Source organism: Athene cunicularia, unplaced genomic scaffold, assembly GCF_003259725.1.
Source record: "Athene cunicularia isolate RWA unplaced genomic scaffold, athCun1 SCF_24, whole genome shotgun sequence".
Taxonomy (NCBI): Eukaryota; Metazoa; Chordata; class Aves; order Strigiformes; family Strigidae; genus Athene; species Athene cunicularia.
In genome coordinates, this window is record NW_020799311.1 from 85,089 (window position 1) to 96,970 (window position 11,882).

Genomic DNA, 11,882 nt, shown 5'->3' on the forward strand with positions numbered 1-11,882 from the left:
GCACTGTGTTGTCAGAGGTGAGCCCACAGGAGTCCCTCGCTGGGGCCTGGCTGCAGAGAGCTCTGCGGTACCTTGACAGGGTTTGACATTTCCCAGACGATGCCCAAACCTGCCAGTTGGTGCTGTTTAACACTCTCCTCTGTAACAGCCTTCCAGCGGGGATGCCTATCAACCCTGGCTTTCCCTTCAAGGAATTGTTACCAAAAGCTGCTGTCTCGTTGTCACTTGCCAGATGCCACCAATGAATCTCGACTTTTGTTGCTTTGGGCTTTTACATGTTGCCTTTAATTAGGATGTGTGCTCTTCTGTCCAGGGGCTGGTGGGCATCTCTCTGGTGACCAAATCCCGGAGAAAACAAGGGGGTTTACTGTAGGACCTTTTGTATTTGAAGGAACAATCCTTTAGCCCAGGTGTCTTGGAACATGTCTTTTGGGAGGGGGATTCCAGGGGGAGCTGGCTGGGTGCTCGCCAAGCTGCTTTCCGTCATTTCCCAACTGTCCGGGCTGAGCAGGGAGGTCTCGACAGTGGAAATTGGCCGATGTGACGCCCATGTATAAGAATGCCTGGAAGGATGATCTGGGAAATTACAGGCTTGTCATCTTGACTTCAGTGCCCAGGTAGCTGATGGAGCAGCTCATCCTGAACACCATCATGCAACACATGAGGGACAAGCAGGTGCTCAGGCCCAGCCAGCATGGGGCTATGAAAGGCAGGTCCTGCCTGCCAGACCTGATCTCCTTCTATGGCAGGGTGACCTGCTTATGGGATGAAGGAAAGGCTGTGGATGCTGTTTACCTTGACATTAGTAAGGCCTTTGACACCTTTTCCCACAGCATTCTCCTGGCGAAACTGCCTGCTCGAGGCTTGGATGGGCACACGCTTTCTGGGTAAAAAACTGTCTGGATGGCCGGGCCCAGAGAGTTGTGGTGAAGGGAGTTAAATCCAGGTGGCAGCCGGTCATGAGTGGTGTCCCCCAGGGCTGGGTACTGGGGCCACTCCTGTTTAACATCTGTATGGATGATCTCGATGAGGGGATCGAGTGCCCCCTCAGTCAGTTTGCAGATGACACCCAGTTGGGTGGGAGTGTTGATCTCTTGAGGGTGGGGAGGCTCCGCAGAGAGACCTGGACAGGTTGGAGCGATGGGCTGAGACCAACTGTGCTAGTGTGGGCAGCAGTGACAGGGAAGGGATCTGAGCCCTGGGCTCGGTACGGGTGAGGCCTCTCCTCGAAGGGTGGCTCCAGTTTTGGACCCCTCACCCCAAAAAGGCCATTGAATGACTCGAGCGTGGCCAGAGAAGGGCAACGGAGCTGGGGCACGGTCTGGAGCACAGGTCTGCTGGGGAGCGGCTGGGGGAACTGGGGGGATTTGTCTGGAGAAGAGGAGGCTGAGGGGAGCCCTCCTGGCCCTCTGCAACTCCCTGCCAGGAGGGTGCAGAGAGGGGGGATGAGTCTCTGGAGCCAAGGAGCCAGTGCCAGGCCCCGAGGGAATGGCCTCAAGATGGCCAGGTCAGGGTCAGGCTAGCTCTGAGGAAGGATTTCTGTGCAGATGGGCGTTGGAATGGGCTGCCCAGGGAAGGGGGGTTCCCCATCCCTGGAGGGGTTGGAGAGTCGGGCTGACCCAGCTCTGAGGGATCTGGGAGTTGTTGAGAATGGCCAATATGAGGTTAATGTTTGGAATGGATGATCTTCAAGGTCTTTGCCAGTTCTTGCCACAAGAAGCCCAACTTCCCTGAAGTAGTAGTAGTCTGAGCAGGAGAGTTGTGAATCTGCGCATTTCACGGAAGAACTGGTCCACAGCATTGCCTTGGCAAGAGCGGTAGTAAAAATGTGTTGGCTGTGTACAGGAGGAGAGAATTGAGGAACCCAGTGCCCCAGGCAGCTGCTGCCATGTGGACACAAGCTCTGCTGCCAGGAGGGTCCTGTAGTGCAGGGGTTTGCAGATGTCAACGTCGTGGTCATAAGACATGACTGTGAGGAGATAAAATTCTGCTGTGATCAAGAAGAGAAAGAAAAAGACCTGGGCAGCACATCCTGAGTAGGAAATGTCCCTGATATCCCAGGGGGAATTGTCTGTGGCTTTGGGGAGAGTGGTGGAAATGGAGCCCAGGTCGAGGAGGGAGAGGTCGAGGAGGAAGAAGTACATGGGGGTGTGCAGGTGGTGGTCGCAGGCGATGGCGGTGATGATGAGGCTGTTGTTGCCCAGGAGGGCAGCCAGGGAGATGCCCAGGAAGTGCCAAGAGTGCAAGAGCTGCAGCTCCCGTCTGTCTGCGAATGCCAGGAGGAGAAATTTGGTTACAGAGCTGCTGTTGGACATTTGCTTTGTCTGAGCGTGGGGGCCTGTCAAAGGAGGTAAAAGCAGTGACGTGTTAGGACTGCTTTGTCTTGGTAAACTTCGATCCTATTCTGACAGAACCCCCAACCTCCAGCCTCTCTCCATCTGGAATGACCTTCCTGCAGCTCCTGGAGTGCAGCTCTGCAGCAGCTGGCTGAGGGGGCAGTGGGGAGCAAGGGATTCTGCTGTGGGCTCGGCAGGAGTCAGTCCTGCTATGGCCCAACTGGCAGAGAGGAACCCGCAGTGATCGCTGATTAACTCCACTTATGAAATCCAAGAGGTTTCAGCCTCGTCCCTCCCAGGACCCCCGGCTGCAGAGCAGAGCTCTGGGGCTTTGCTCTTCTGCCTTTGGCTCATGCTGCCCTGTCCTGCCTGAGGATTGCGTGCTGAAGGCACAGCCTGGACACTTGTGCTACGCTACAAGTGCTCCCTGGAGACTGCGGGGGTGCGAACGGGCAGAGCCTGAGTGCAGAGTGAGGAGAGCCAGGCTGTCCATCACACTTGCTCTCAGCTGCCCTGGGCGGGCACCTCTGGAATCTGCAGGAGGGTCACACCCAGCTGTTCCCTTGACAGGAGATTGGATGCTGCTGAGAGCAGAGGAACCCAGTTGAAAACTCCCCTCCCCAGTAAAGATCTCTGAGCTTTTTGATTCCTTGAAGATAGGATGTCTGGCAAAAAGAGCCACCTTTATCCCCAGCCCATGGGCAGTGTTTCCCAGAGACCCAGAGGCTAGAAGGGGTTTGTGCACCTTGATGCCATGGACACATCTGCATGGCAGGGCTGGCAGGACCAGTTGCTGAGCTGCAGCTGAAAGCCCCATGCCCAGAGAGCCTGAAAACAGGAGCAGCAGCAGCAGGAGCAGGGGCAGAAGCGAGGAGCAATGCCCAATGGTTCTGCCAAGGGAGGCCAGGCCAGGGAGGGACAGCTGGGCACTGGGGAGAGACTCCTCTGCTGCAGCTCTGCCTGCCCATGGCCTTGAGAACAGAGGCTCTGCTGGGTGTGAGAGGAGATCAGGGAGGGTTGTTAGGTAGAAAGTACCTTCACTGAAGTGCTAATGTGGCAGTGCCCAAGTAACTCCACCCCGCTCGGAACCCTTCCTGTCAGCCTTTGTCTCTCCCTCCCTGCCAGTCCTTTGGTACCTGGACCTGTCCCTTCCTGGAGCTGTCATGAAAATACTGACAAGATGATTGACCTTTCTGTAGGCAAATAAATACCTGAAGGAACTTTATCAAATTCCTAAAATACCTATTGCTCTGTCAGGGTAACGCTGTAGGAGTGTCCTTGTGTTGACCAAACCTGGGGCAGTGGGCGATGGAAATGTGCACCTGCCAGGCTCCTGAGAAGGGACAAGGGGGCAATGAGGCCCCAGTGCTGCAGGGGTCTGTGCCTCCTCAGAGGTGTCAGTGGCAGAAATAACAGCCATAACAAAGTCAGAAAGTCAGAAGCACACGCCCATGGTGCTGGGCAGCCGGCCAAGGCCAGCCTGTAAGGAGGGAGGGCTGGGCAAGGGGCTTCCAGGCCTCAGGGGGAGAAACCCTCTGGGCCCGGCCCCTAACGCTGCCCCTGGAGAAAGGGAGAGGAGGAGGAAGCTGACAATTGAGGTGGAATCTCCCAGGGTAGATATTAAAAGACAGCTTTATTGTTCCAGTGGAGCGGGATGAGGGCCGTCACGTGGGGACTGCGCACGGCTGTTCCTGCGCCTGTGTCCGGGACGACTGTAAGGGTGTTGGGCCCGACGTTCCATGCGGGAGCTGTGTCTCCTCCGCACAGGCCCATGGCGGCTGGCGCTGCTGCCCTCAAGCTCTTGGTACTCCTGGGATGGCCCCAATGCTTCCTGACTGCCAGTGCTGGAGCTGCTGCTCTCCGGCACTGGGGAGATCTGGGACGTCCCGAGCGCAGCCTGGCCGGCGGTGCTGCTCTCAGCCCTTGGTGCTGGCATGGGTCTCCTCTCCCGGCGTGTTCTGGGCCGGCTGTAGGGTGTCTGCTCACGTCTTGCAGCACGGGAGCTGTTCCTCCTCCGCATGGGCCCCAATGGCCTGCTACTGCCCTCACGCGCTGGGGAGTCATGGACCAACCCTGATGCCGCCTGGCTACCTGTGCTGGGGCTGCTGGTCTCTGGCACTGGGGAGCCCTGGGACGTCCCCAGCGCTGCCTGGCCGGGGGTGCTGCTCTCAGCACTTGGTACTGGTGTGTGGCTCCTCTCCCGGCATGTTCTGGGCTGGCTGGAGGGCGTCTGGGCCAAACGTTGCACCGGGGAGCGGCGTTCCCTGTGCTCGGGTCCAGGTGAGCTGGAGCTGCTGCTGCCCGAACGTGCTGGGGAGTTGTTAGACGGCCCTGATTCCGCCTGGATACCAATGCCGGGGCTGCTGCTCTCTGGTGGAGGTGAGACATAGGATGGTCCCAGTTCTGACGGGCTACCAGTGCCAGTGCCAGCGAGCTCTGAGCTGTCAGTGGAGGCTGTAAGGGGAAGCAGGAAGGTCAGGGGCACAGAGGCCACAGTGGAGAGGCCAGAACGGTGCCCCCAGCCCTCCTGGGGCAGAGAGAGTCCGTCAAACCCCGCCTGGGAAACTGCTGCCAGGCCTTGCCTGGGCCCTGGCCCCAGCCCAGGGGCATGAAGGTGCTTTGCCTCTTACCATTGCCCAGGCCAGCACAAGTGTCGCACTCCCAGATCACCCAGCTGTTCCTGACGTTGGAGCAGCGCCGGTGGGTGCCTTCGGCAGCGCAGGAGATGCACAGCAGCACTTCCCAGGGCCTGGGGAATAAAAGGGTTCATGGCTGTGATGACGAACTGGCCACAGCACGGGGTTGTGCAGCACAGCTCCTGTTCTCATCCTTCTGCTCCAACCTCTCGGTGAGGCAGAGATCCTGTGCATAGCCCAGGGTGTCGATTTGGCAACTTACCCCTGTTCCTCTGCATACTCTCTGCCCCTGGGACACAGGCACTCATGAGCGTCACAGTGGCTGTACATCTCAAATAGTATTTCGTCTTGAGGCTCGTTCTCCCATGACGACAACCTGATGGAGAAAGGGAAATGTCTGAGCCCCCGCTGCTCCGCCATGAGGCCGATGCAGGACTGCCCTGCTCCTCCCCCCCTGCCCGGTTTCCATCTCCTCAGTGAAGCTGAAGCCCAGGCAGACGGGACAGCGGAGGGGCAGGACTGCAGGGACACCAACCTCAAGGGGATTCGGATGCCCATGGTGACCATGGCCCTGAGAAAGTCGTGTTCGTTTCTGCAGTGTGGGCAGTTGAAGGAAATACCAGCAGAGAGAGCATGGCCCTGCAGAACAAACAAAAAAGCAGGAGTTAGACCCTGGTGCTACCCAGCTCCTGCTCTGTCTGGGTTTGAGGGAACGGCTCCTACCTGGATGCAGACCCGATGGAACCAGGCGTGTTTGCAGGCGGGGCACACCATGGTATGGAAGGATTTTCTGTCCCCCACAGGCTCCAGGCAGATGAGGCAGTTGGTGTTCTCCTCCGGAGCTGCCTCCACCTCCTGCTCTGGGCGGTGCTCCCTGCAGAAGGAGCTGGGAGGCAGAGGGAAGGGATGGGTGAGGTGAGAAGCGCTGGGTCCTTCCCAGGTGGGGGTGAGGAGGGGACAGCAGGTACCTGTTTGGAGGAAAGTATTCAGTGACGCATTCACCCTCGATGGCACAGGGCAGGTGGAAGTTGCGGTCGCAGCCCTCCCAGCTGCAGGTGATGGCGGCCCCGCTCTCCCCGCAGACGAAGCATCGCTGGAAAGAGCAGAGCAGCCCCGTCAGCAGCAGCCTCAGGGCCTCCCCAGCCAGCCCCACGCCTCCGGGCAAGGCGCAGGATGTGGCCGCTGCTGGGCCACAGCCCACAGATCCGCCCGGCGCACCAGGCTCCTGGGCTGGAGCCTCTGTGGCGCTGGTGGGAGCAAGGCTTTTGTCCCGGAGCTGCTTGGAGGGGCTGGGATTTCTTTCCTGGGTCTGGGCTAAGCTCCCCCAAACCTCTCTTCACACAAATCTCCCTGATATGGTCAATGTCCTCACCTTCTGTGCTGCCAACTCGACTACGTGGAGGATGTCTCCAGGGAGAGTTCCCAGCAGCCCTGATTCCTCATCCTGCCAGTAAAAAAGCTCACTTGCAAAAATCTGAAAAGAGAAGAGAAGAGCGAAGGAGTTGACGAGGAGAGCGTGGCCGGCAGTGCCTGTAAGCGAGTTGAAGGGAGCCCCGGGTCACTTACCAGGCAAAAGCGATGGATACAGAGACCTTCCATCTCGATTTTTGGCCCCCAGAGATCCAGATTCGGTGCTGCCCGACCGCAAAGCACGCATGCTGGAGGGGAGAGAGCAAACGCCGGCGGGAATGAGCACCCCTGTGGGGCTGGGGGAAGCGTCCCTGAGGGATCGTCCCCTGGGCCCCGCTCCATCACTGAGGGGCTGAGGGGCAGGGCTGGGGCCGTGGCGAGGAAGGGGCATCGCAGGCACTGCCTCCTCCTCCCACCGCGCTCGGCCCCACGCTGACCCCCGACAGCCCCTCTGCTGTGCTACGGGAGGGAAACTTTGCTCTCACCCTGCTCCATCGAGTTGGTGGGCCTCCTCCTCTCGCCTCTCAGCCAAGGCGTACGTCCTCAGGAAACGTTGGGAGCGTCCCTGTCCCAGCAGCACCGGGGTGTCTCTCCCAGATGCTCCTCGGCTGGCTCTGAGGGAGAAGTGGGGTGCGGGTCAGCTCTCAGCAGAGCCCCAGAGCCTGGAGTTGTGGGACCCCCCCTCCTCCCTCAGCAGCCCCGACCAGCCCCTGCCCTGCCCTGCCCTCTCCTCACCTCCCGGGTCGCACTGACACAGAGCTGGAACCCACTGACCCTTGTTATAGGCTTGTTGCCATGGGGCACAGTGGCCGTTGTGACATCACACCCCCATAGATGGGCCCGGACAGCTTTGGCAGGTTACCGTGGCTACGGTGACATCCTCACCCCCACATACAGGCAGGGATGCCCTCAGCCTCCTGCCACCTCCTCTCAGATTTTTTACCACCCACGACACGGTGGAAGCCCCGGGGGAGTCCCGGGGGAAAGGGCCCTTTTCCGTGGCAGTAAGCTGCCTTCTGGAGTCAGCGTGAGCCGAGCCTTGGGGGTAGGAATCTCCCCGAATGAGCACTCGCGCCAGACCCGGCTGGGTCTGGTCACCCGTGTCACCCCCAAGGGTCCTGGGGTACCCATCATGGTGCCAGCAACAGTGTCCGAGGCCCCACACTGTCCCCATGGACACCATGCGCCCCCGTGTCCCACCAAGGTCCCCATGTCCCCACACTGTCCCCACACCCCACATGGTCCCATGTCCCGTGCCCCAGACTGTCCCCATGTTCCCCCACATTCCTGTGTCCCACACTGTTCCATGTCCCCCCATGGTCCCCACACCCCTGATGGTCCCTGTGCCCTTCATGTCCCCATGCCCCACACTGTCCCCACATCCCCATAGCCCCCATGGTCCCCCTGCCCCACGCTGTCCCCCTGCCCCACAGGTGATAACATCCAGCCCCAGCCTGCTTCCCATGGCCACCTCCTCTGGCACCACCACAGTCCCCAGTGTCCAGCCTGTGGTCAAACTGTTGTCAGCGGCGCCCACGGTCCCCAGTGCCACTGTCACTGGCAGCGTACAGAAGTAGAGTGTCATGTCCAGCCAGCCAGTAACACCAAGGGGGCACTGGGACACCCACATGTGCCACCACCCTGCCTCCAGTGCTGTTTCCCCCCCAAATCAGAGCCTGGGGACAGTCCACAGTTGCCCCGTCCTCCTTTAGGAAAGCCAAGAGGATCCCCAGGCAGTGGCCCAGTCCCCCCAGTCTGCCCAGTGACACCACTGGGACCCTGCCTCTTGGTGTTCTGCTCTCCCTGTGTCACCCCCGCAGTGTCCCCAAGTGTTCTGAGACCTCTCTATCGGGCTGGAGAGTGTCCTGGGGGACCCCCAGTATCTCCCCCATATCTTCCAGTGTCCTGGGATGCCTCTATAAGGACAGGGGGTGCCTGGGGTTCCCCCCATGTTCCCCCCTGCAGTGTCCCCAAGGTGACTTAGGGGTCCCCATGTTTTCCTGGGACCCCTCTATGGTGGATGGGTGGGGTTGCCTGGTGGTCCCACAGTATTCCCTTCCTGTGTCCCCCTGTGTCACAGGACCCCTCTGTGGGGACACAAAGAGTGGCCTTGGGATCCCTAAAGTGTCACTGAGCATCCCCCAGTGTCCCCGTGTGTGTTCCCGTGTCTTCCAGTGTTCTCAATTGTCCTGGCACCCCTCTATGAGGACGGGAGTTGGCCTGGGGGAGTCCCTCCATGTTCCTGCAGTCACCCAGTGTCCCCATGTGTTCCCTCCGGTCTCCCCCATTATCTGGCACCCTTCTATGGGGACACAGAGAATGGCCCGGGGGTTGCCAAAGTGTCCCTGAATGTCCCCCAGTTTCCCCATGTCCCCTTCCAATGTCTCCCAGTGTTCTCCTGTGTGCTGGGACCCTTCAGAACTGCGGGGGACAGGGAGTAACCTGGGTACCCCCAGATGTCCCCAAGGGTCACAGGACCTACTTAACAGCCTGCCCACCCCCGGGGATCCCTCTAACGATCTGCACCCACATCCTGTTAGTAACGCAAGGAACTCCCAGTGCCCCCAGTTCATCCCAGTGCCCTGCAGTGCAGCCCTGTCCCTCCAAGTCCTGGGGTTCCTGGACACGCACCACGGCTTGCGCAAGTCCCAGGTCTTGCACCAGAATTTGCACCAGCCCCAAACGTGGCACGTGCTTTTGTACAAGCCTGCACAGGCCTTTGCACAAGCTCCAAACCTTGCACACACATTTGCACACGTTTGTACAAGCCCCAAACATTGCATGAGCCATTTGCCCAGCCCTCAAGCTCGCACAAGCCTTTAAATAAGCCCCAACCTTTGCACACACACTTGCACAAGCCCCACCATTATCCATATCTCCCCCCACCCCCAGGGGAAGGGCAGTGTTTGGGGGTGGACCCAGAGTGGGACCAGCTCCATTAAACCAGCAGCTCCCATTTCCCCGCCCCTCTTCCTCCAGCTCCCAGTGCCCCTCTCCGCTCACACTGACCACCCCCAATTCCAGTGCCCCCCCGGCCATGCCCCGCGCTCCGCCTCCCCCTTCACTGCCAGCTCCAGACCACGGCAGTGCAGCAATGGCTCTGCTCCGGCCTTATCCTCGGAGAGCAGCATGGGGAGGGGGCGCAGATTTGGAAATTTGGGGAGGGGTGGGTGTTCCCCAAACCCCCTGACCCCCCATGGCTCCCTCCTCCTCCTCCTAGATGCCTGGGTGCCTTAGGGCAGCCCTGTGTGCAACACCCTTCAATTCCCTCCCCGGCTGGGAGATTCGAGGTAGAAAAGGGGGGTCTGGGGAGGTGGGTATCCCTAAGCAGGAGGCCCCCTTTACCCTGCTTCCTGGGTGCCTGGGTCCCTCAGGGCATCTTTGCACCTGCAGCAACCTCCCCTCACTTCAGATGTAGTATCAGTGTTCACCCAAGCGATGACAAAATCTGATCGGTCATTATACGTGTACGAACCACCACTCAAGGCTTTAATTCTCGTTTTGGGGACCAAGAGCCATCTTCTAGATTTTCACACATTGCTGAACTTCAGAGACCCTTGCCTGCTGGTACTCTGCTCGTCACTAAGACAATTACTTTTCTTTGTGCCTTTTGTGCTCTTTTCCTCAGGAAAAGAACGGACCTGCATGTGGTGGGTTGATTCCAGCCAGAAAAAGCCCGACCCAGGGATGGAACAGCTGATTTCAGTGGCAGCCTTTGAAGCAAGAACAGAGGTGGTCAGGGGCATGGGAATGGAGGTGGGGAGGAGGGGTTTTGGAGAACACTAGAAGGATCACAGAATCACAGAATCATTCAGGTTGGAGAATCCCCTTGGGATCATTGAGTCCAACCCTCAGCCCGATTCTACAAAGTTCTCCCCTACCCCACATCTCCCCACAGCTCATCCCAACGGCCCTTAAACACCCCCAGGGATGGGGACTCCCCCCCTCCCTGGGCAGCCTGTTCCACTGTCAGACAAATCTTTTCTGTGAAAATTTTTTTCCTAGTGTCCAGTCTGACTCTACCCTGTTGCAGTTTAAAGCTCTTCCCTCTTGTTCTATTGCTAATTCCCTGTGAGAAGATATAGGAGAGACATCAGCCTGTCAGCTCAGCCCCTGAGAAGCAGTAGGGCTTTGATGAGGAACAGGTCTTTGATGAAAAACAGGCCCTGGAAGAAAGAAAAGGAACTGCTGAGTTATGCCAAGGTGGCAGGGAAAACAACGGACAGCTGCAACTCTGAACTAGAAAGGTTACTGCTGCGTGAACAGTGCGTGAACAAGAAGGTGATTGGTCTGCACAGCACGTTAGAGTGGTCTTATGCTGACAGGAGAAAAGGTTGAGAGCTGTCTAATTGCTGATTTGCTAATTATGAAGTAAGAGCTTTAACGAGGGCATAAGCATGTACTATGGTAACAATAAATGGCCCCTGAAAAAAAAAAAAAAAAAAAAAAAAAAAAAAAAGAGAACACTCTGACTTGTTATTTCAGCCGCTAGCAGAAGAGCCCAGCCCCAGCCTCTCTGCAATGTCCTTTCAGGAGGTGCAGAGAGGGGTGAGGTCTCCCCTCAGCCTCCTCCTCCTCACACTGAACACTCCCAGCTCCTTCAATGGCTCCTCACAGGATTTATTCTCCAGCCCTTCCCCAGCCTCGTTGCCCTCCTCTGCCCTCGCTCCAGCCCCTCCAGATCTCTCTGGGATTGAGGTGCCCAAAGCTGGACACAACCCTCGAGGCGTGGCCTCACCAGTACCGAGCACAGGGGGATTGTCACCTCCCTGCTCCTGCTGGTCACACTAGTTCTAATACAAGCCAGGGTGCCGTTGGCTTTCTTGGCCACCTGAGCCAAGAACTTCTGGCTTATGTTCAGCTGCTTGTCAATGAGAACCCCCAGATCCTTCTCTTCCAGACAGCTCCACCACTGCTCCCCGAGCCTGTCGCCATGCAGGGGGTGGCTGTGGCCCGAGGGCAGGACCTGGAACTTGCCCTTGATGAAGCTCATCCCGTTGACATTGGCCACTGATCCAGGAAGGGTAAGTTCCTGCTTTTGTAATTCCAGAGAGTCCCTTCTTTATCAGTTTCTTCCTTAACAAGCACATTCTTTTCTTCTGGCCTTCTTGCTTTTAGACATTGTAAGTCTTCTGACCCGAATGCTGGTTGTACTTTTGCATTGTCAGTGTGTGTGGAAAGTCCAGCAAGCCGGCATACGCACCCACACATTATCATCTGCGAAAACCTTGGAGAGTGCCCAGACATCTCCCAAGATGGGGATTGGAGGCAGCAACTACATGCCCCATATAAAGAGACTGAACACCTGGGGCTCAGTGGTGTGAAGACTTGGGACACTACAGGAGTATTCTGAGCATGCTTGAAGAGAGCTTTCAGAGATAGTAGAGCTTTTCCTCATAGTGGAAAACACGTGAAAAAGAAATAATGCCACAAAGTGCATTTGGGGAGTTTGAGAGAAAGGAGAAAAAAAATGTGACTCCAAGGGCAGTGCTATGGTGCA

The 11,882-nt window shown here is 57.9% G+C and overlaps 1 pseudogene; it reads right to left on the reverse strand.

Moving 5' to 3' along the window:
- Positions 1 to 271: 271 nt before the first annotated feature.
- LOC113490727 lies at positions 272 to 2,315 on the reverse strand (annotated as a pseudogene).
- Positions 2,316 to 11,882: the final 9,567 nt, after the last annotated feature.